At 39.0% G+C, this 23996-nt stretch overlaps 1 protein-coding gene across 2 annotated transcripts in view; it reads left to right on the plus strand.

Annotated features, from left to right (window-relative positions):
• The first annotated feature begins 1341 nt into the window (after window positions 1-1341).
• ROBO1 (roundabout guidance receptor 1) overlaps window positions 1342-23996 on the plus strand; it is a 682041-nt gene continuing 659386 nt past the window's right edge. Inside the window, exon 1 of one of the 2 annotated variants that reach the window (XM_074532705.1) lies at window positions 1342-1851. The gene's annotated coding sequence lies outside the window, so the exon portion shown is untranslated. The remainder of the gene's footprint in view (window positions 1852-23996) is intronic. The other variant, XM_074532691.1, reaches the window with a different exon arrangement.

The raw sequence follows: 23996 nt of genomic DNA on the forward strand, positions 1-23996 counted from the left end.
GAGAGTTAGAGGCTCCTTGCAACAAGATGCACATACTTGAAGATGCGAGGTGTGAGGTAGATCTGAACTGAAGAGCTGATTTTGATCCCATACTTGTCAGCATTTCTCTCATCAGAGCCTACTGATGCACAAAAGGCTGATTTCCTCCTGCCCTCTCTGTTGTTCCTCTCCAAGGTGTACAGTGTACTTCTTTCAAAGAGTGATCCTGAGAGTCCAACAGTAGTTTAAACACTTGATTTTCCTCCATGTTTTACCATGTTTCTTTCTATGTATACCTGGTCAAACAATAGGATAGTGGCAAATAACCTTTTGCTCTATGTATGACTTGTCAATAATAATTGTGATATCTACATTAACAAGACTGTAAGGACCTTGCCATGTAAACAACACCTTACACTTTGAATCTTATGTCCCCTTGTCTCTGATATCCATTCTTCTGTGTAGAACAAGGGGCATGTTTAGGCTTTCAACAGCATCACGCTTTGCAATATATTGCAGGCTTTGTTCCCAGATAATCTTCATACACTATTTAAAAGACTTCATTGCATACATAGTTTTAAGCCTATTAATGGTTATTATCCAAATGTATGTTCATTATATAAAGTATATTATCTACAGGCAGTCACAGAAGTTTAGCTATGTGTGATACTCTTTCCTATATAAAAGTGCTTACGTTGCTTTCATTTCTCATTATGTTGACCTATGTTGTCATTATCCCACATTTGCCCTCCATGTAGCAGTTGATACATAAATGCTGCATCTGTTTTTTGGTCTTTTCACTGTCTGGATTTTCAAATGGGGTATGTCCCTTAGTCCAACGATTCCTTGCATCCGAAAATGGACCACAATTTAAATATCGTTAATAATATCATTATTATCATTATTGAATATCATTAATTGTGTCTGTCTCTGTATTCTGTCATGGAGAAAACTTATGCTGATAACTGTTTTTTTTTTTTATTTTATTCTCTTTTAACTGGGAATAAGTTGCTTAATTTCAAGAATGTTTGTTTACTCTTTTCGCTGAGGAGTGGATGTGCCCTTGGAAAGCCATAACTTGGGACAGAAAAAGCATAGGTAAGTGGAATTCAATGAGTAATTGATTACTGAAGTAACTACATAATTATTAGGGAACGCCACAGAGAATGGCGACAGGGCAGCAGAAGGGAGAAAAAAAAAGGCTGTAGATAAATTAGACAAATAAACTCCTGTTTTTTTAAAAAAGACACATTTCCCGCACCACACCGCACAATAACCCAACTACGAGAGCAGCTGGGCAAGGCGAGATGGCAGGGCATCCTTTCGGAGCGTGCCTTTCTCCCGCTCGAACGTTGCGGCACGCATCACAATGGGCGCGGTAGCGAATCAATGGAGCGGGACGCGCCCCCGCCGCCGTCCCCCAGCCCGAGCCCGCCCCGGAGCCGCCGCCGCTGCTCCTGCTCGGCTTTGTGGCTGCAGGACCCGGGGGGCGCCGCCAATCGCCGCTGCTGCTGCCGGGCTCTATTTGTGTGCGATGCCTCCCGCTCCCAGCCCTGAGTGTAACGCGGGCAGCGGGGCCGAGAGAATCCCTTTCCGGAGAAGGATTTGATTCTTTTTATTTTTTTTTTTTTTACCCGGGTCCTGATACTGGGAAGAATCCGGTTTCATCCCCCCTTTTATTCAAAAGTCTGCTGAACAGCTTGTCGACTTCAGCGCGCTTCCTCTCTCTCTCTCTCTCTCTCTCTCTCACCGTCGCTCTGCCTCTCCATATAAATACACGGAGCTCTGTCCTCGCCCTATGCAAGGAAAGTTGGGAAGCACTGCCTGGATGATGGAGCCGCTAGTTTTCTGAGAGCCGCCTGATCCCGCACGGTGAGTGCCACAACTCCCGGAGTGCCGGGCTCCGGGCGGCAGCCGCAGGGACGGGATGCCGGGCACCGAGCGAGGGAGGCGACACTTTCCCGGAGGCGCCGGGAGAGGTCACCGCGGCAGCGGGGATGCGAGAGTCGGAGAGTGGCGAGCGCGCAGGGCGGGCGGTCCAACAAGTTTCTGTGCGGGTACCGCCGGTCGGGAAAAGTTGCCGGGGCTCTGCGGATGGCATCCCCCGCTCCTCTGGCCGCCCGCGGGCTCGGGTGTGATTAACAAAGAAGTTTGGCCGCTGCCCAGCCGGCGTCCCGGGCGGTCTCGGGGCGCCTCTCCGGGGGTCGCGGAGCGGGGGATCCGCACCGCAACTTCTGCCGGGGCGCTCCCGCAGCCGGGGCTTTGTTTTCGCCGCGCTTGCGGTAACCTTTCCCTTCTGCTGGGGATGCCGCCGCCGAGGAGCAGCTGCGCTGCGGGGAAAGCGCTCTCCTCTCCCCGCGACGGGAGCGAAATTGCGCGGGAGGGGGGGAAATGTGCATATATATTTGTTCGTGTGTATATACATGTGTGTAGGTGTATAAGCGTTTTTAGGCATGGGAAGCGCAGCCCCGGACGGGGATGTGACAGCGTGCTCGCCAGCCGTGGGCGGGGGAGCGCCTGTCTCCCTGCGCAGGGGCGGAGGGGATGCGCATCCCGCGGCGGTGCGGCCGCCTCCCCGCACAATGGAGCGGCGCGGCGGGGCGGGGGCAAGCGGAGAAGGACAAGGATGAGGAGGAGGAGGAGGAGAAGGAGGGAGGTCGTCTCCGACTCCGCCGCAGCAGCTGCTCCCGCTGCTGCAGTGCCGCAGCCCCGCGGCGCCCCCGCCCTGGCGGAGGATGCTCGGCGCGGTGCCCGCCCGGCCAGCGCTGGGTACCGCGCCCTCCCCGCCGCTGCAGGGAACCGAGCACCGGCCCCGTACAGGGGGGAGGCTCTGGGCCGCCTCCTCTCGGTCCCTGCCACGGGGGGGATGGAGCAAGAGCCGCTGCTTCCGTGCAGGGTTGGCAGCCGGAGTGGTGCCGCACCTGAGTATGAAAGTATTAAGGAAAAAAAAAGCATAAGGAGAGGGAAGTGCAAAACACACACGCGAAATTCAGGATGCAATTAACTTTGCCTATAACAAGATAAGAATCCAATTTTTTTTTGGTTGTTGTTTGTTTCCTTCATGCTCATTGGGATGTATGTTAATTAATGATTGATGACTCAAAAATGGATTTAAAGGGAGTTAAGATGTTTTTCATTCCAATTTCATATTTTAGTTATAAAAAATAATTATTTTTGAGTTGCTGTTTGTGCTGAGTACATTGAAGATCTTTAGAGGCTTTTTTTTTCTTTTGAGGAAAAAACATTTCATGTCATGCCTGCGTTTCACAGATGTGAGTAGAAGGGACAGTTCTCTAATAGTAGAGCATTGTTTGTAAATACATGTTAAGGTTCAACTGATGGGCAAGAAGTGGCATTTGGGAAGGTTCTTTATTAAGCTGAAGTTCCTCCTCTTCACTTATGGAAAAAGCAGCCTTTGTTGAATGGAGTTGGTAGACAAAACAGGTAAAGAATGTCCTGTTGTGTTATGGAGTAGTAAGGCTAATCTCCAAACATCACATCTGACTTTCACTACGTGCTGCTTTTCTTAATTCATTTTATATTTGCCTGCATGAGTGTCTTCTCCTCACATCTTGCACTGCTGTTCATTTCAGGGGGTTACACTGGCATGAAGAGGCTATAGGAGCGTGGAAAGAGAGACAGCTTTTGGTGATTGGAGGCAAGGAAAGGAGGCAGAAAATTAGTAAAATTATTCTAATGATTCTCTGAGTAATTTATTGCTTTTCAGTCTTACAGCAAAACCAGCCAAAGTTCTGCAAACTGTATAGCAATTTTGTCCAAACCCTCTACAATAACCGGTTTCTGAAAGCATCTTTGGTGCCATGGCTGATGCTTGCCTAGAAGCTGCACTGATTTCCATAGGAATCCTCATAAAAACAAAGGATGCCATTGTGGAAACTTGAAACAGCTTAGCTTGGTGATTGTTGATTGACTTTTTAGTCAGTGAAACGAAATTTCAACCTTTTCCTCTTGCTTTCCTTGGTAATATTGAATCCTCAATATTGAGTATTGACTAGTTGAATATTGGAGAAATGAGGAGGACTCAACCAGTTTTACAATGAGGCACCTGCAAGATGACAAAGACATCCCAACAGGCTTTTAAAAACAGGAAAGGTTATTTGAGTTCTGTTGCTTTTCTTTATTTCTTTTGTTTGGGGCTTTTTTCCTTTCCCCCCACTTTGTGGACTTCTTATATTGTCTCTGATACAATTGAGTTTGGACCACAATAAGCAACATAATCCACATTATGTGGACCTTATACATAAAAAGTATTTCCTTCAAGTAACTTTTCAAGGCACATATGCACAACCGAACTTCAATCTAAGCAATAGAGGCAAATATGTTATTCATAGGAGGCTCAGATTTTTATTGTTTTTCCAGGAAATCAAAGGAACTTTCAATGTATACAGATAAGCAGATGCAATATGCTTTACCCATGTGTAAAATATTAAGCAGAACTGAGACTTGACAAGTCTGTCTCCTCTCTGGGATTCCCTGCCATGTTTGCTGTGGCATGATTTAGCAAACTTGTATGAATCAACACCTAAGTGTGTAAACAAAGGAGAAAGAAATAAAAAAGAATGATGTGAGAAAGGAAAGGATTTATATTTTCTAGATCTTTTATTTAAGAGCAATTCCATGGCCTGTGGTGCTTCTGTGGTGCAATAAGCTGTCAAGCAAATGAGTCTTTAGGTAAAAAAACCATGACAATTATTGTGATTTTTGCTTGCCCAAATTTTGCACCTGCCCTTTTAAATGTGTTCTGTGTCCTCAGAAATATGTATCAATCTCATGTTGCTTTGCTTTAGAGCCAGACCTGAACTGTCAGGTAGCAGGTGACAGAAGTTTTGTGTATAATGTGTGAATCCATCTGAGGCTTCAAACCTGTGCTTGTGGAAGAAATAGATGGAGATTTAGATAGTGGACATAAACTTTACTTTTTCAATCTATTTGTCTTTTCCAGATGCCCTTTTCTGTGTCTTAAAATGCAAATTATGGGGTTTTGTAACATATATAGTGCATGCCCTTGTACTAATGTATTTCTGTACAGCCTTGTTACTTCCTTAACTTTGTTTTTGTTAACAGACAAGATCAGGAACTTTGCATATTTTCATTTCTCCTGTAGAGGAAAATAATGGAATAATTGCATATCACTAGTAAAGTTTCTGACTTTTTGTCAGCAGTTTATTTTAAGTTGTATTAGTCAAGCCCTGTGAAAATAGTTCAGGCCTCAGTTTCAGGTTCAGGAGGAACATATGGCCTAATGTTTCTTAAACCTCTTTCCATGATTCATGACATGATAACTAAAGCAATTTGAGTGGATTTACACACATATTTGCCTGTGCTATAGGGAAAAGAGTCTCTTCAAGGAAAGTTTAGACAATTTCAAATTTCTACATTCACCAAAAAGATCCATCACATAACAGAAATACAAAGAGAATTATCATGCGTCCTCCCCAGCACTTACATTATAGACTTAAAAAAAAAAACTGCAGAAAGGACAAGGAAAATAAATAACCATAAAGCCCTTGAAAGAACTGTAAAACAAGGATCTATACTTGAGCCTGTAGGTTAAACAGCACATTAGATTTCACAAGACTCAAGTAATCCTCACCTTGCAGGGAGATACAATGAAATGTTTCTTCCAGTCTACAAGAGACTTAATAGATACTCTGAGTTTCACCTATAATACTCTGTCTGTCTAAACTGCTCAGTCCATACATCTTCCATTCCCTATCCTTCTTCTAATCATCAGCCCCATCAGCTCTCTCTCACCATTGCCAGTTTATAGTCTGTCCAAACACATCAATCCTTTGCTTCAATTAACTCTGTCCTACAAACTCCTCCATTCATTAATCTGTCCTTGCCCATAGTGAGATCCAAGGGTGGACCATCCTCCTTCCTCCCCTGGCCATCTCTTTGTCAATTCCATAAGGGCATTTTTGTTTCCCCCCATCCTATATCATCCATCCTTTCTTAGACATTTTCAGATCTGTTCTCCAGGTCTGCCAAGTCATGTTCTCATAGAGTAAATTTTTTTCCCTAGGTCTCCGCTGGCTTTTTCCTTTGTCAGTTGTGAACACATTGACTTTATTTGTCCTCTTTCCATACCTAGCTCATCTCTTGTTCCTCAGTAGGAGGAGTAAGTTGGTTTGATCCTTTTACCAACAATATTAATGTGGCAGGAGAAAACGAGTTGGCAGGCAACAGCAGTGCGAATTTGTGACCTACTGGCTGTCCCCAGGTGAGAGGAAATACTGCTAGTTTTGGTCTCACTTTGTAATACAACTGGTTTCAGACAAATACTCTGTGGTAACGTTTAAATTAATCTAAGCAGAGTAGAAGCCAGAACCCAGAAAGTCTTGTCTTCAGACAAGTGTTTGAGTTTCTGAGCCACAGACTTTTCTTATGTGCTGTTTGGGACTTTTCCTCCTTGCAGCCTGGGTCAATAGAGATGGAAGATGTTCCTTGTTCATCTTCTATAATCTTCCCTGAACCATAACCCTGAATAGTTTGTTAGGGACAAGGAGGTGTCAGAGACCTAAAACAGTCTTGAGACCCGGCAAGACCAAGAGCTGAGGTCCCTTACTTCCACATGAAGCAATTCCTTCCCAATATATCATTCCTTTTCCTTCTCCTCAGTCTTTTAAGTAGCTGCCATGGTTTTTATTGCAGTTCACTCTGCCTGGATCGTCACTGCTCAGAGCACAGGGCTTCCTTCAGCCAAGGCATGGCACTGAGCTCAAAAGTCCTTTCATCCTGATTCTGTACCGCTGTGAGGTTCATTCAAGCTCATACCAGAGAAAGTTCTGCATCATTCCCATCCCTCTGGAGAAATTTTCAGGCCGAGGAAAGAAACACTTTAAGTAGCAATCAGAATGTGGCTTTTTCTAGATCACTTTCCTCAGTTTAGGGGAAATCATTCTGCATAAACTCTGGATTTCCCTCTCAGAGCCTCTGTGTGATAGAAGAAATGGGGAGGCCTAAAAAATAAACTTAAGTGTGCATCTTTGTTATTCCCCATAACAATTAAATCTGCTCCTAAAAACAACATAAGAAAGAATTTGACTCATCTGTTCAAATAGGATTCACTTGCCAACAATGGTGACTTTTCACACTAAGCTTGCTATAATGGTGATTCCATATTAAAAAAAAAGAACCGTATCTGACTATGTCACCTACTATATCACTCCTTGATGCTTCTACTATTTATGTGCCTGTTGGACCTCAGACACAAGTGTCAATTAAACACTTGGTTTGTTTTATTTAATTTTTTGTTGTGCTTCTAGCTCTTTTCTTTCTAAAACTAACTGTAGAAAGGTAAGGGAAAAAGTTTTGTCATTGTAAGACCCTGTGAGCAAATGTGTTGTTGCTAAATGACTTTTTTTATTGTCCTGAAGTACATTCTAAAAAAAACCCAAGGCTTAAGGATTTTTTTTAAAGTCTTCATTAACACTTCAACATTCATAATAAACTAGTGATGGAAAGCACCAAAAACACCCCTAAAGATGAAAGGTAAAGTGATCCTCCAAACTAACATAGGTGTAAGAACAAATTACCTAACTATGGAGGAGACTCACTGCATATGGTGCTGCCTGGGGCGAATGTGGAAATCTAAACAAATTGCAACAGTGTTTGTAACTTGCTTTTGTTCCAAGAATGCAAATATTTCAGGATTTTACTAAGAACAGCTGGACAAAAGAGTTGTAAAATCATTTTCATTCCTTATAGAACTCTCCAATTTACTAAACTTCTAATTGCAATTCCTACCACACCCAATATAAGATGTGAAAGTCAAATGCTTTTCTTTCACTCTCCTTTATCGCCAGTGGTAGTTGTGACTCAGAAAAATTGCTCTGCAAGTTTATGTCTCAAATCCACCCTAGCTGTGCAAAGAATTTTATTAGTGATAAATGAATTTAAGGATATATCTTGACTCTTTGAACTCACGCTTCAGTTTTTATAGCTGACAACTGAAACAAAAAAATCTTTTCTGTGTTAAAAAATCGAACAGGAAAATTAAACAAATTGTCTGCAGGCGGACAGGACTGCAGACAATTCTAAGTGAAATATGTGAATGTAATAAAGCCAACTTCAGTCCCTAGATAAGCCCCTGATGCAGCTAAGTGTTTTTGGCTAATAACCCTTCTGAATGTTTTTCAAAAGAAGAAAAAAGCTGTTTTTGAGAACATTGCACCCATAAGGTCTAAGGAAATTCAAAAAGTATCCCTATTTCCCATATCAGGGTATGGTTATCAAGTTTAACTGCTATGGCTTAAAAATGAAGCGCTGAAGAAACTGTTTTAAATAACTTTCAGATTGGGTGTGCTGTCCATGGATGAAAGCAAGGCACTCTTTTGAACTATCTCCATTCTGTTATGCCAAGATAGGAACACTTCCTCTGGGTGCAATATGAGAGGAATGAGAGAATGGAAAGTATGGCAGGAGGAATTACGAGGTCCAAATATTCTTCATCTTGCATGGAGATTTGACACTGTGAGTTAAATTTATCTCTGTTTGCTGAAGTGTATTCTGCAGTAACCCAGAGCCTGTGTGTTATTAGTGAAACTCCTATCAGAAAGCAGACACAGTGAGGAGAGTACCACCAAATAAATAATGAAAATGACTAGATGGCAAACAATACCAAGAAGCACTTCTCCTCTAATGGGAAAAGTGTACTTTTTCTGTAATGTTACAGCCAAGGTGAAATGAAGATTATTACATCATTTGTGTTCAACACATTATCCAAACAAAAATTTTAATTTTCTAGTTCCTCAGCAATGTGCAGGATAAGAGGTATCTCTCTATCTTGAAGCATTATCTCAGTTGCAAAAGATCAAAACCATACTTTAATCAAATGCACAGAGTTCTGTTCATAACAGTTCAACTTGAGAAGTACAAAGCTTTCATTCTTGAAATGTACATGTAATGTATAAGATACAAAGTTAGCTCTTGGACATGTTTTGAGATAGTGAGTTTTTAATCTTAAAAGTTCTGATAACCAATATTAAAATGTAGTCAGCATAAATGGCTGAGAGGAGGATGGGCATTTTCATGTCTTGCCATACTCAAACTCAATTGCAGAGGGTGTTGTGTTTCTATCACTAGCTTGTGTAATTTAAGTGGTTTTGGTTTTATTGGCATGTAAATTGCAATTGCAAATTTCTTTTTCTTCTTTTGTTCTTGTTTCTCACACTATAGATATAATATGAGCAACTCTCCTCATATTATATCCATATAATATGGTCCTCACAGTGACCTTTTTTTCTTTAAATAAGAAATAAGTCACTCAAAATCTCTGCTAGGAGGAATTTGAAGTAGGTGATCTGAATGATTTCATTATCCTCTCTCAATATCATTCCTTTAATGTCATGCATGATAGAGCCAATGTGCAAATGTGCAATATCCCATTCACACTGGCAATGCAGCTCACAACTCTATTTCTATAAAAACACGTACTCTGAATATTTTTTATTTAAATATTGCAGCCTATTTTTCAGGAAAGGTTATCCCAAGTCTGCTGGAATAGATTTCTACTGTCATTAGGCTAAATCTCTAATTTATTATCTGAGGTCAGAGATATTTAGTTGTATGTAAGGAAAAGAAATGCCAATTGGCTCAAAGTGGCTCCCTGGGGTTTTTTTTTGCTGATGGTCACCCTCCTTGCTTATTTTAGGACATTTCTTAATAGGTATGAGTTTGCTTTACTTGATAAATAACTTTAAGTGCAAGTGCAATAATTCTTTTGTACCTTTTCCCATTGATTGGTGCCAATGAAACAATTCCACTTTATGCAACCCCCAAGCAATAGGCAGCACTTAAAAAGATGAAATCAGGTGAAACTGATCTTGATCTATGCCAAGGCATGCAGAATACTGCAAAGCAAAATACATCAATTTCATTGCGATAAAAATACACCCATTTTATTGTGATACTTTTTGTAAGGCTGCAGAGTCCATAATCTGCTGTTGCTAAATGCCCTCTGTGCCCAGCATCACCCAAGTCTGACTAATGAGACAGAAATTCTGTTCCAATCAGCAGAGATCAAAGGAGGCAGTGGCCATAACCTTGCATTGATCCAGAGAGAGCCCAGCCATAGGAGGAAAGTGTTATTCTGAATGTTTCTGTCTGACAGCAGGAACCAAGTGTGATTCCTACAGCTTTTCTGCTCATCTGCTTATCATCACAGATTGAGACAGTCAGAAGGGAAATCTATATACTTTGGGAATAGAAAAATAATGCAAATTTCTCCTCACTGACCTCTGCATGACTCTGCAATGCATTTCTAATCTCAGACTACACACATCTTCTCATCTTGCTGTCAGGAGTAACCTATAATAAGACAACCACCAGGTATTTCTTGCAGTTTAGTACAAGACAGTTCTGCCCTTTTCTGCTGAGATGATCATGGGTGATTCTAAAGCTCTTTCTGGTTTTATTCTGACTGTAATATAACATGTTGCTTGGGAGGATGGCTCAAACCCTCACAAATCTCTGGGAAGGCAGGAAAATTTCAGCTGACCTCCGTTACTCAGATTTCCTTGATTCTTGGCTGAGCTACAGTAATGAGAAGCATGAGAGACTAAATATTTAGAAAACACTAGGCAATATAAAATCATGCAGCACATTTCCTGCTGGGGCTGCCAGAAGCATGTTGACCCTACTCTTTGCATCCCATCAAGTTCAAGGCTTCTGTCTTAATATCCAGGGATTTGAATGCTTTTGGTCCAGGACAAACAGAATTTTTGAAGCTCTGTAGATAATGCCTCTTTCTGGCCTGATGGAACGTAAAATGCAGTGAAACCTCTGCAGGACACAAGATCTTCCAGGGGTGTGTGCTAAAGCACTGTGAAACCTATTCCCTGGGGACTTAAGAACTCATTTGACTTCTTAAGTTCTCGTTATCCTCTCTGGATAGAGCACTCCTCTAGGCTGGAGTAATGTCTAGATTGATTGCACAACACAGAGAGGGTTTGGTTGGTTGTTTGTATAAATCTGTCTCTCAGTCAGTGAGAGAATCAAACATGATAGCTGCTAGTCAAAGCCACCCAGAAGAAGACAGAAACCACTAACCATTTCTACTAAGACGACAGAAACCTGCTTAGTATTGTGCATTCTGCGTGGATGGCATCACAAAGTGACCTAAAGGAGAACCTGAGCATCACTCTGAGCCTTGTTTCAGGGTGGGAGGAGGAGGACAGGAATGTGTGGCAGGTTTCATCTCTCCCATGAGTGTCCTCCTGTCCTGGCAGTGCTGTCTCTGTCAGGTAGGATGGATAGGTTGGACTGCAGCCATGTCTCCTTGTAGCCCTGCTTGTCTGCATAAGATACAGCTGCTCCTTTTCTCCTTGGGCTGCACTGAAGGAACAGGACTTGTCCCAGCCAAAGTCACTAAAAATAGTTTCTGTAGGGAGTGACTTTAATCTTTTCATGACAGTGATTTGCCGTATTGTTACATGCAAGTGAACAGGTAGAAGCTCTGACATGGGGGCTTTGCATTTTTTGAGCTTTGTTTGCGAAAAAATTGAACTTTTGAAATCTCTAGGTCTGCTCTATCTCAACTATATTTGAGGGGAAAACCACCAGAATTACAAGTATTAATATCTTCATACCTGAGAGGTGTGAGTAATCTATAAGTTCTTAAATATACCAGTTTTCAGATGAAGATAATACCTTGCTACCAAATCTTACCAACAAGAAACAATGTGACAGAATACATGAAAATAAACATCTACATGAAGCCCTTTACAGGAAAGGAGAGAAATTAAAAATTGCTTCTCTGGTCCAGGTAGCTTTATATCTATGGAAAAGAAAAGCATGTTCTAGAAACTTATATATGCTATGAAAGAAATTATTTATGACTAAAACTACATCCCCTTCTCAAGATAAAACAGGGACAAAACAAGAAATCCAAATGTACCTCAAGTGAGATTCTTCCTCATTATTTTCTCTTTTATTTTTCTTGTTACAAAACTTGCTATTCCAGTTGTGCCTTTTCAACACTTTCTGACCACAGACCATCCTTCACGCAGGAGTAAATCTGTTATTGTAGGTGGCACTGGAATATTAGTTAGAAATTCAGTTCCTGAGCCTGCTCCTCCCTCTAGTGGAACAGATTCTCTTCTCATCAGCAATTCTGGAAAAAAAATAATAGAAATACATAACCTTGACAATGCATTTTTCTTCTTTATGACTTCTTAAACTGGCTCAGAAAACTGAATGGACAAGAAGTGCTTCCATAGGCAGCTGAGAGAACTGAAATGCTGCCTTACCTGGAGCACCTGCTGGTTAGAGCCATTGCTGGAGTGCAGCAGGAAGGTGCCTGTTGTGCCCTGCTTTGTTGTTTTTCCTTGGTGCTTGGGAGCACCAGGGGATGTGACAGGTAATTATGTGTCTGTCACAGAGATGTGACACCTCTCTCCAAGAATCTGCTTCAACTGCAGTAGTTTTTTTAATTGCTTGGTACTAATAATTTAAAGTGGAATGATTGTAGTTCAGAAATGAAATGCCAGTATCAATCCTTTTCAGTATGCTTCCAAATTAAAAAAAACAAAATCAACCAACCAACCAAACAAAAGAAAACCAAACCAAAACAATGAAACTAGCAAAAGAAAAGCAATCAGAATTGAAACAAACAAAAATTTAAAATAAACAAAAGAAAAACAAACAAAACCCCAAAACTGAACTACAAGCTGTGTAATTGCTTGTATAATGTTATGTGATCAAAAAAATAATAAAAGGGGCAGTAAATGCAATATCAAATATTGCACAACCCACCTTTCTACTAATGTTATTTTTGTTCAAATGTAGCATTTCTGTTTCTTTAACAATAAGCTACTGGTAAAGAATAGAGGGGATTTGCTGTGAGAATGGAGATTACACACTTGATTTGGGTTCACATAGGGAATGTAACATGGATTTAAAGAAACAAAACAAAGCTGGGTGTTCAGCTGCAGTATTACCTGCCAGCAATTTTCAATGGTTTCCACGAAAATTGTTTGAATAACAGAGAAACCATTTGAAGAGGTAGATGTGAGGACCTATTATTTGCCTGGCTCAACAGTGGCTGGCAAATATTCCTTTGTGACACCAAACCCTCTTCCCACCCTCTTCCTGACTCATATCCATCTACAACTTTCCTTAGACATTTAGGGGACTAAAGGTTATCACAGCATTAAAGACTTGAAAATGTCTATGTATGTTAATTATTCAATGTGATGCTGTGTTTAATTAATACCTTATGGTTTTGATGTGGTTTTTTTCAGCTGATTACATTTCCAGTTTTTTCAGCTGATTACATTTCCAGTTACAATTTCTTGTTTCCTTACATTGTAGCAACACAGCAAATAAACACCACCATCAGGGTTTCAACCTGTTACTAAAGGACCTAATTCTGTTTTCCCTGAGTCAGTAGGAGCACACTGACTTGAAATAGCTCATAAAGAAACACCAAGGCTCTAGATTCTCTAGATCATCAAATATTGTACAAATGGGAGCAAAATGTTTGAATTTTCCTGAACTTTGTCCATGATTTAATAGTCTGTTGAGAGTTTTTGAAATACAGAATGTTAAGAAATGAATGCACTGAGAACATGAGGGCAATAAATAGGAAAGGTACTGCACGTTGCATTGTGAATGTTTCCTTAAGTCTATTTTTCTTAAAGTGGTGTATGATTTATGGAGGCTGCCTGTGTGAATTGTACCTCCCACCAGTGGCTTCTCCACACAGAGAAAGAGCAGCTTATTGCAGCTTTCAGCTAATGAGATGACTCCTGCAGCTCAAGTAGCTGCAGCTTTGGGATGAAAACTGTGGTTCTGACATTTTTGGCAATGCACACTGATGTCCTGTGGCAGAGGGCTTTTGTTTTGCCATGATGTACAACTACTGCAGTGAGGAAACACTGTGAAGACTGGAGCATCAGAAACCACTTTATCATTAATCACTGTTATATTTTTTTGCTGAGCAGCAGAAAGTCTGCCAAATTTTGTGCAGAGCATAATCTTCGAGGTCAATGTAGTTTCAGTGTGAATGATTACTTTCTTAAGATGTAAAGCTTAAAAACATAATAAAAATACAAAGGATCTGAGATTGCCTTTACAGAGGGTAATCACATATCCATGTTGGAGCTTTGGCTGTCTGGGCACAGGAGGAAATATCTTCCATGGGATATTAGCACTTTGTTTGTAAGGTCTTTAGGTCAAGAGATGCATCATCTTAAAGGCATGCTGCACCTAGATTTTTTCTTTTTTTTTTTTTTTTTTTTTTTTTTGAATTAGCAAGTCCAAATCTCATGCAAATGAATGGATAAAACAGTTGGAAATAGTCTGATTCATTACTGTACAGTTTATGGCTGTGCATGTAACTCAAAAGATGTGATGGCAATTCCAGCACTTATACCTTATTTCTCTGAGTGTAAATGCACCCACAGACCTCTTATTACAGTCTAACTGGAGGGCTGGTGAATAATCTCAGCATGGTTGAGCAGCAAATGTTGGAGGATAATTGGATCTGCAGGCTAAGATAGTAGAGCCTGGAAGGTCTGGTAGGGAAGATTGATAGGCAGTTATTTTACATCATGTTTGAAATCCGCTTTTTGTTTGCAATTTTATGGGCAAGATAAGTTGCCTTTAAAAGTTTAAAATTATAAGTTTTGATTCAAATGAAAGATTGAGGTTAATGTTCCCTAAATAATGTCTCTGTAGTCATAAGCTGGTGAGCAGAGCATGCTGAAGAGTTCATTCAATAAAGCTTATAAGCCTTTAATTAAATTGAGAAGTCATTTATACAATGCTTCAAAAGTGGATCTTTGAACATAAATTTGAGACACTGGGTTGAGGATAATCAAGCATTAGATGTCCTTACAGTGTACTGTACTTGCTCATAGGATGCTTTTCCTATAAGCTTCAGTGAATTATTGTATATTAAAAGAGAAAGAAAATAATACAGCTGAAGCACTCTGGATAAATTCTGGCTTTTGTCACCTCTTTACAAACTGCTTGTGGTTTGCTGCATCTTTAGCATTTTTTTGCTGGGATTTTTTAACAAGCCTAACTGGAACAAGTGCTGCAGTAAGCCTTTTAAAAAATTATTAGCAATATTATTATTATCATCACCATCATCGTTATTATCATCATTATTATCATTGTTATTATCATAATTATTATTATCATTATTATTATTGTTACCCCTTTGTCCCTTGTTCATCCGTTTTGCCTCCTTTTGATAAGAAATCTCTTCTTTCTTTGTTGTTTATCTTGAGACAGTTAACAGCTCTGGGTAGGATACATCCTTCTTGCTTCTTTGCAAAGTTATTCTATTTAAAACATGTTTGATAAGGCCATAGACTTTTAAGACAAAACTTGTCTGAAAGGAGGGGACTCAGTCACACTGGTTGTCAGGCTGGGTTTCCCAGTGGTGTTGGCCAACATAGTTGGGATCTAGTACCTGAAATTGGGATGATTTTACATTGTCCTCTTCCCACATGCTTCAAACATGACAAAACATGAGCAATAACAATGACACTGTGTGTCACTCTGTGTTCAGAGCTAATCTTGGAATCTGCTGTCTGACTCTGCCGTTCAACTTGCTTGAGAGGCTGAGGTCTCAAAGATATCTGAGTTCCTACAAGCAGCAGAGGAGAAGAGACCCAAATTGAGGTGCACATGACCTCAGTATTTATCTGTTCTGTGAGTCTGAGTGACTGAGCAGTGTGCACTTCTTGGCTGGCTAAGGAGAAGCAAGCTGCTCCAGACCAGTCCCAGATCCCTTTTTGTTCTGTCCCTCTGCATGACTTAGGCATGTGCTGGTGGGAAATATGGGAATGTGGAGCTGACCTGCTCATGTGTAGGATTTTCCACTGTGGCTGGAAGGAAGCTGGATGAATTGTAACCAGCAGTGTTGTCATAGAAGTGGAGAAGGGGTTGAGGAGCTGAATTTTTAGGAAGGGACCCTTCAAAGCACAGGCTGCTCATTGCAGGCATCTGCAGGGATAGCCTATGGCATTTTCTCACAATCTTAATGACACAGCTTGCAAAGAAGAAGGAAGGAAGGTGAAAACCAGAGAGAAAATAGGTTGTAGTTGCCATCAGTAGTAGTTCCTGAAAATGTGAGAACATCCCCTAGATTTATTGATAGGAAACTAATCCATAAATTGGTTGTTCTTCTGTCCCTCACAAGTGCAGTTATTAAATCTCTCCATTCAAATAGGAGAAATTGCAGTTATTAAATCTCTCCATTCAAATAGGAGAAATTATACTACATAACTTCAAGTCTGGATTTGACCAGCTATGTGAGACTGTATAAAATGCAAAGTATTATCCTTTACCACGGCAAGAAAGGAGAAATAGTATGTCTTTAGCTTTTATCATACATTGTTAGCACCTTAAATGAGTAGTGTAAATTACATAAAGGGATTTTTTACTTAAATAGACCTATTTAATAACCGTCTCTGAATCCTACACTGTAGCTGCAAGTAAACAGCAAAAAATTTAAGAAGTCTAATACCCTATTTCTTTTCCTGCTATAAAACATTTTTGTATTACCAGTGTTTAAAAAAGAAGATAAAGTTTGAGATGGAAGTATCTACTTCCACTTCTATAATTTTAGTCTGTATATTTAAATTCTAACTTTTTGTCAGGAGATTTCAGTATTCTTGCTTTCAAGCTTCAAAGTAAAAGCTGTTTCAAACTATAGAAATTGTTAATCGTGAATAAGATTTAGAGAATATGCAAGGAAAAATGAGCTTCAGCCTAACTTTGAATTCCTGGAGCAGCAACCTGGGATTCAGTACTTGGTTTCAGTCTCACACATTACACACTAATTGGCAGACAGGACTTTCTCCTTTCTGGGAATTGAATTAACCTTTGGCTGGAGAACTGTTGAAAAATGTATAATCCATAGCTCCACACTGTTGTACAGCACTGTGGTGGAAAAGGGCCTGAGTTTGATATTGGTTCTCAGTGTTTCACAAATCTCTGCCACATTAGTAGTCCAGACGTAATTTTGAATGCCTGCAGTAAACTTAGCTGAGTTCACAGAAAACTGGTTTTCCAGTTGGGTGTTAATTATTATTTTGCTTTCAGGCTTGTCTAGCAGGAACACCACCCTTGCTGTCTACCCTTCTAATACTCACCAATATTCCCAGTCTCTGATAAAAGTAATAGCTGCAGCATTATGGTATCTTCAGTCTAACAAAAAGGTAGAAGTTGTGAGTGGTTTTTTCCTATTATTTTGTTTTGTTGTTCTGCTTTGTTTTGTTTTTTTTTCCTCCAAGAACAAGGAGTAATTAGACTGCACTAGAAAATAATCCTGTAGAACTGATGTTTTAGAACCAAATTAAGCAAGAGTTTGGAGAAAAATTCATACATATGGAACTTGCAGCTGGATGGCTCAGTTCACTACAAGGTAAACATGTCAGTGTGGGAAAAATCTGCCAGCAGTGAGCAATCCCTTAATAAACATCCTGCCCACCAATCAGAATGGGTTGTCTTTTATTTTATTAATTTTTTTAGCATCTTTCATGTTTTGCCTGCACCCCTCCAAAACCATGGCAAACAATGTTTAATGAATCAGCTTGCAATCATCAAACCTGATCCAAATCTGTACATCCATGGCTTCAGTGAACACAAGGACAACAGTTGCAGATCCATTCTTTGTCTGGAGGTTGAATTGAGCACTATTATGTGGAGTTAATGCCTTTGAGCATGATCAGAAGGAAAACAATGCTGTTACAGGTTTGGAAGACGCTAAATTTTTAGGTTTAGATAATTTATGGACAAATTTTGAGAAAGCTCAGTGCCCAAGGACATAATGACAGTGTCTGGCACCACATTTACCACAAAATAAATTCCCATTCTTAGTGCAAAGCAGTTATGAATAACAGTGTGCTGATTTCCATTGATCTCTCTGGAAACAGATGATCAGTAAGGATGAGCAGTTTTTGTGTAAAGAGGATGATAAATGCAACACAGGAAGCAATGATCCTATTTATTTTGTTTTTAAGGCAGTGTGGTCTTGAGAACTGACTGCTGGAGCTCATAGAAATATTGTAGAAAATAGAACAACAGCAAAAAGAAAAAAAAGGAACAGCCACAGCAACCTACATTAAAATAACTTACATTAAAAATTACATAATAAGTGATATCAGTCAACACTAGGCATATAGAATGAATATATTACAGGAAATTGAACCCAAAAAAACCAGAAGCACAGCTATCTCTGTTCTTCTTATGCAATTACTTTGAATATATTTATCTTTGGGAATGAAAAATTTTAAAACTTACTGTGCCATAAATGGAAAAATCAAATTGAATTCAAGTTTATAACTATTAAAATATGCAATGGCTTTCATTGCTGATTAACACTTTGTAATAGCAAAAACATGTTATTTTGTAACTTTTCAGTTGGAAGAAGTCACCCCCATTATATGCAAGTTAACAGCTGCTAATCAGAATACTGGTGTTTGCATGAGGGCTGTTGAAAGACATCATAGTTATTATAATTAGTGCTGAAAGAATAGAAAATAAATAAGTAATCTCATTATCTGTATTGACAGAAATGAAAAATCTAAGACCAAATTATTCCTGTTTTCCAAGTTTAAAATGAGTAAGTGTGGCAATCGATTACTCCTTTTGCATTGCCTCTCTTGTCCCACCAGCCTTATTGATTGGTTTCAATTAATGTATGCCAATAAGTAAATTAACATAGCACCTGAGGCATAATTCTCTGGTGGTTCGTGTACACTGACTTCTTAGCATCCTTGCTGTTTTAATTCCTACTGAGCATATTGCTGGGAGCTACAATATTTTTCAGTCTGCACACGGACATTACCCATGGCTCTAATGACAGGTCATTTACAGCAAAGCCATGTTTCACTGCAGAGATGTCTCTTTAAGTGACATCTTATCAATGGCAATTCAATTAGTCAGCCCTAAGACTTTGAGATACATCTCACACTGTGTCACACAGCGCTGGCTGTTTTGCATTTTAAATGTTAGCTTTTGTCATCGCTCTGCTTCTTTGGTATACATTAAAAAAAAAATGCGGTTTCAGTGCAATTCTTCCTTCAGAACTTCATGGAAAACATGGAGGAAATAACATATTGTATATTAAATGAAACTGCCTTCATTGCCAACAATGCTGTCAGCTGAAGGCACTTGTGGACTTGTACTGTGGACAGGAGCTTTTCAAAGCTGGTGCTCACCCTATCACCATATTATCCCACATGTCATTGGCTGCTGTAAACATCAAATGATACTGAGCATCTGAAATATCAGTGCATCCAGTTTTATAAAATAGTCAGTAATAATGGGATGCATATGTAAATATTGTTGTGGAGTACACAGCCTGTACATACAGGCAGAAACACAAGCTAATTTAAAGTAGCAGAGTAGCAGAGAATTTATGGCCAGGTCCTGATTTTTCTGGGATACTTACTTGATGAAGACATCCCAATAAGGCTTGGTCCTGCTCAGCATCAGCCAGCATAGGGATAAAAAGAGCTGCTTTCCATAGAAAGTGATGATGTTGTGAGGAAGGTGCCTTCTCCTGTAGCCCACTGAAATTGCACTGTTCTTTTTTCAGTGTACAGTCCTGTGAGTACTGAGCATGTACAGGATGCACAAAGGAGATGTATTCCCAAAATGCAAAACTCTGAGCAACACAGCATGCATTAAAAGACAACATTTTTCAGTTAGGAAGTGCTCTAGATGTTTATTAGAATCTGTTGGGAAATGAGAATACAGCCAAGTTTAAATAAAATCCAAATATTTACTGGTTGTAACTGAGTAAAGGGTCTTCTAAACCAACACAGAAATTTTGAACACCAGGCACTTTATATCCCCAAATTCTGTCTTCTAAATCTGCTGCACTGTGAGTGTGACTGACTAAATACCCATGCCCTTCTTACATTAGCCTTATAAATAAGAAGTTATGTTTGTCAGTCTTTTCAGTAGTACTTGAATGTTTTCTGGGTCCACACCTTCTTATTTCTAAATGAGTAATTACTCATTTTTATCTTTCAATTTATTGCTGCAGAATCAGACTCAAAGCTATTTTTCCCATTGTTCCCTAGAAATAAAAACCACTTGTTATTTACCAAGAGAAAGTTATTGCCAGTGCAACTCAACTGGTGTAGTTGGCAAGACTGGAGGCTAAATGTACACAGATATTTTCCCTGATAAGCTGAGTGATATTACAGAACACCAACTTGTTCAGCATGCACCACTTGTGTTTCAAATATGTGCAACATCAAATTAGTATTCAAAATTTCATGCTAATGAACATTTTTAACTAGTTTCAAACTACTAGATCACTATTCTGAGATCAAATTTTAATGCAGGAAGAAATTGTGTGATAAGGCTTATTAAAAGATTTTAAAATTTCATTAGACTGAAGTTTAAAAAAATAATTCTAGGCAAATTAATCCTGCTAGAGCAATGTTGGTTTTTAGTAAATTAACTCATAAGGAAAACAGACAAAATATATCCACTAAGTTATGCTAAAAATGCTTTTGGTTTGGTTTTGGTTTGTTTTGTTTTGTTTTTAAGCTAGCAATACATATATATATATCTATATGCATATGTGTGTGGGCTGAGATATGCATATGTATTTTCAGGGCACATCTTTGTTAGTGTGCTAGCTTGAATCAAGAGCAAGCTTTTGAAGTGCATATTTTCCTTTCTTTCTTATTGAGCTTTGGTTCATGTCATGGGGAGCTTTTGCAGTGCCTCAACTTGATTCCTTTCAGATGAAACTAGGGTTCAGATTTGGGAGATTTAGCACACTCCAGGAGTGTAACTAATGCACTCCAGCTGCAAATGGGCATTCAGGCCAGAGAGCCAGACTAGAGTTAATCTGAAATAAAAAGCCTTGAAAGGTGTACATTATGGACACGTGTTGTCAGCATCAACTGTTTCTCTCTACAGGGTTGCCACTATTCATCTATAAACCATCTGCTAACCTAGAAATGGCCTTTGAATTTTTGTATGCTCTTTGTTTTATTTTAGCTTAGTTTTTGTCTCATTTATGATTCTCTGTGAAGGATTAGAAATTATTCCTACACAATCATAGCAGGCACTGCTATAGTGCAGCACAAAATTAATATTTACATGTATTCAGTGAGATGGCCAGTTTCAGCAGCTTCATTACTGTATAATATTAGGTTGTTGCAAAACCTGCATGATCTGTATCCCTCAGCAGAAGCTCACTTCTGTGGTTGGAGCCATCTCTTGCCGCTGCCACTGTCTTTTAAAACCTTATCCCAGCACTTGGACAGGTTATTATTCAAGCTGCTGTACAATTCTGCAGAGCTAGTTGGATGTTGTTAGAGTATGTATGAAATAGCAGCCCTAAAATTCACCCATATGGAACTCAATCTCTTGCTCCACAGATTAAATTTCAATATGAATTACATTTTCTCTTATTACGGCGAGAAACATTACTGATTTATAAAGTTACTTATAAATGTGAGTTGCTGTCTGTAGTTACTGCTTTGCAGAGCCTTTCTGAGGTGGGGAAGGGTTTTTAAATTTGCACATGCACAAGTTTTAAATCCCAGCTGTACTTCTTCCATATCTCTCTAAAGGACTTGGTTTTGTTACCACGCTGCTCAACAATGCTTCACTTTTATGCATTTGATTAAAACTGATTCACTGGGGAATATTAGCCCACATGACAAAATCATCACGTAATTTGGCAGAAGCATGGAACAGTTGACAGACCTTGCCTAGGGAGAGCCCCAGGACAGAGCTAGCAGAGGGAATAAATTCACCTTTGACCAGAAGCAAAAGCAATGCCTTTTGGATTGAGAATTAAAGTCTTGCTATAAAGCATTCCATCTGCTCCAACACCAAGCCTTCAAATGCCTGCCACAGGAGCATTGAAATTTGAGCTTTTAAGAAATGTTTAATAAATTATACTGTTGCTTATATCCTTAAAATGAAATTATTCAGCCTCTCTCCTATTCTGAAAAAACCTGATTGCATACTTAACTTGATCTGTGTAAAGGGTAACTTAGCAGTAGGAAAGTTTTTTCACTGCAGTAGGAAAAAAACTTCTTATTACTTTTTCTGATTCTCTAATTAAAGTTGTAGGAGTACATATTCCTCTAGTCTTAGATGTCCAGTTCAGGATCAGGTAACGGTTTAAAATGGAAATTGCACAATAATTTCCAAAAATAAGATTTTCTAAAAGACACTACTATTAGCCAACTTTACTTTCTCAAGGTTAATAAATATATTGAACTTCAGTGACTTATATTTGCCATTTTGTCTCATTTGTAATTGGTATTTTGGGGTAGTGGAATAGTGAAATGTTATGGCTTCATATGTGGAATTTGGTTTGGTTTATTTTCTGAAACAAAGAATAGATGTACTTGTTTAGGGTTTGATTTTCCCTTGTTTTTTTTTCCTGTTCCTGTTAATAGGGTAAATGAAAACCAGACTAGAAGGATGAAACATGGTTAAAAAGGAATATGGGGTAAACCAGCTATGTATTGGCAGGCAGACTCAGCAGCCAGAGGCAGCCTAATGAGAATAAACTACTCTGATACAATAGGATGAAAAAAATTCTTCCTGCTGTATTTTTTAAAAATCTCCCATTCTCTTGTCCATGGATCTTTGGATGACATGAAACAAGTTTCTTTCATTACAATTTTCTAGGATGTATTCTGCTTACAAATTTCAGTTTGTGACTTTGAATGGTTTAAATGGAGCCATGAAAACTTCTGGCTCTGTTCTATTAAGACCAGAGAAAACTTAGAAAAGAAAACTTTGGCATGCCAGAATCATAAAGCTGAATGTCTGGAGGTTTCTACTGAATGAATTAACCTCAGAATAATCCCTACTAAGTCTCCATCTAGTCATGACCTAAGTGGATACATCTCAGGAGAAAGGTGGTTTATGGAACCAAGACTCAGAACTAGAGTATGTAGATTAAGGACACGTGTGTTGTATTTAATGTTTAATTTAATCAAGATGTTCAGTGGTGGTAACACGAGGTAAAAATACACTAGGTTTTGTCAGAGAGGTTTCTGGAAGTGATAGAGGATGTATGTCATTGTGTGTTCCAATAATGTATCCCTAAGGTGGTTGTTCAGAGCTCATTGAGAGAAATAAGTTTTCCTTGAAAAATTGTACGTGAAATCTGATCATGATTTGTGAAAATATTTTATCCATCTGTCCATCCATCCATCCATCCATCCATTTGCCTCAGAAGCTTAATTTGCTAGAACTATAGAAGCACTGCAATATTAAGAAAACTCAACCACAAAACAAGCAAACAAAAAACCCAGTTAAGGCAGAAAAATTAATTTGGCTAATTTTTTTTTTTAAGTCTACTTGAGGCCATGTATATTACAAGATCATTTCCATTGCAGATTTTACTTTCTAAATGTTCAGCATTCCTGTCTTGCATCAGAAACCTATAAGTATGTTTATTTATCTTTGTGACATTCACAAAGATTACAGAGCTGTGCTTCTATAAAGTAATCCAAACAAATAAGTTGCTGACTAGCTGTAATAAACATTCACTGCAGTTAACCCAATATATCTTCTCATTGAATTTGTGAAACTAACCAGAAAGCATTTTCATTTTAGACAGTAACTTGTATCAGAAAAGCAGTTCAATATTGGATAATGCTCACTTTGGAAAAGATCAAACAAAATCACAAACTACATTGAAAGGTATTTAGAAATGGCTTATTGGTACTAGAACATAAAGACTCATTTTTGTATTCCTGAAACTCACGTTTGTATTCCTGAAAAAGAGAATTTTCATCTAGATAGGAAAACTTCTTAGTAAGTATGTAACTAAGATGAAGTTGGGGAAAAATTACTTTAAAAATTCCTTCAACTTTGATTTTGCAGGTCTTCACCTAAATACAAATTTTTTACCTTACCTATAGAATCTAGCCTTCTTTATTTTGTTTTTAAAAATAATAATACTTCAGAATATTTTTCTTGTTTTTTCTCACTTTTCCTTATTTTTCATATTCAGCTAAATTGATAATTTGCTTAAT

Source organism: Zonotrichia albicollis, chromosome 2 (assembly GCF_047830755.1).
Source record: "Zonotrichia albicollis isolate bZonAlb1 chromosome 2, bZonAlb1.hap1, whole genome shotgun sequence".
NCBI classification, from domain to species: Eukaryota; Metazoa; Chordata; class Aves; order Passeriformes; family Passerellidae; genus Zonotrichia; species Zonotrichia albicollis.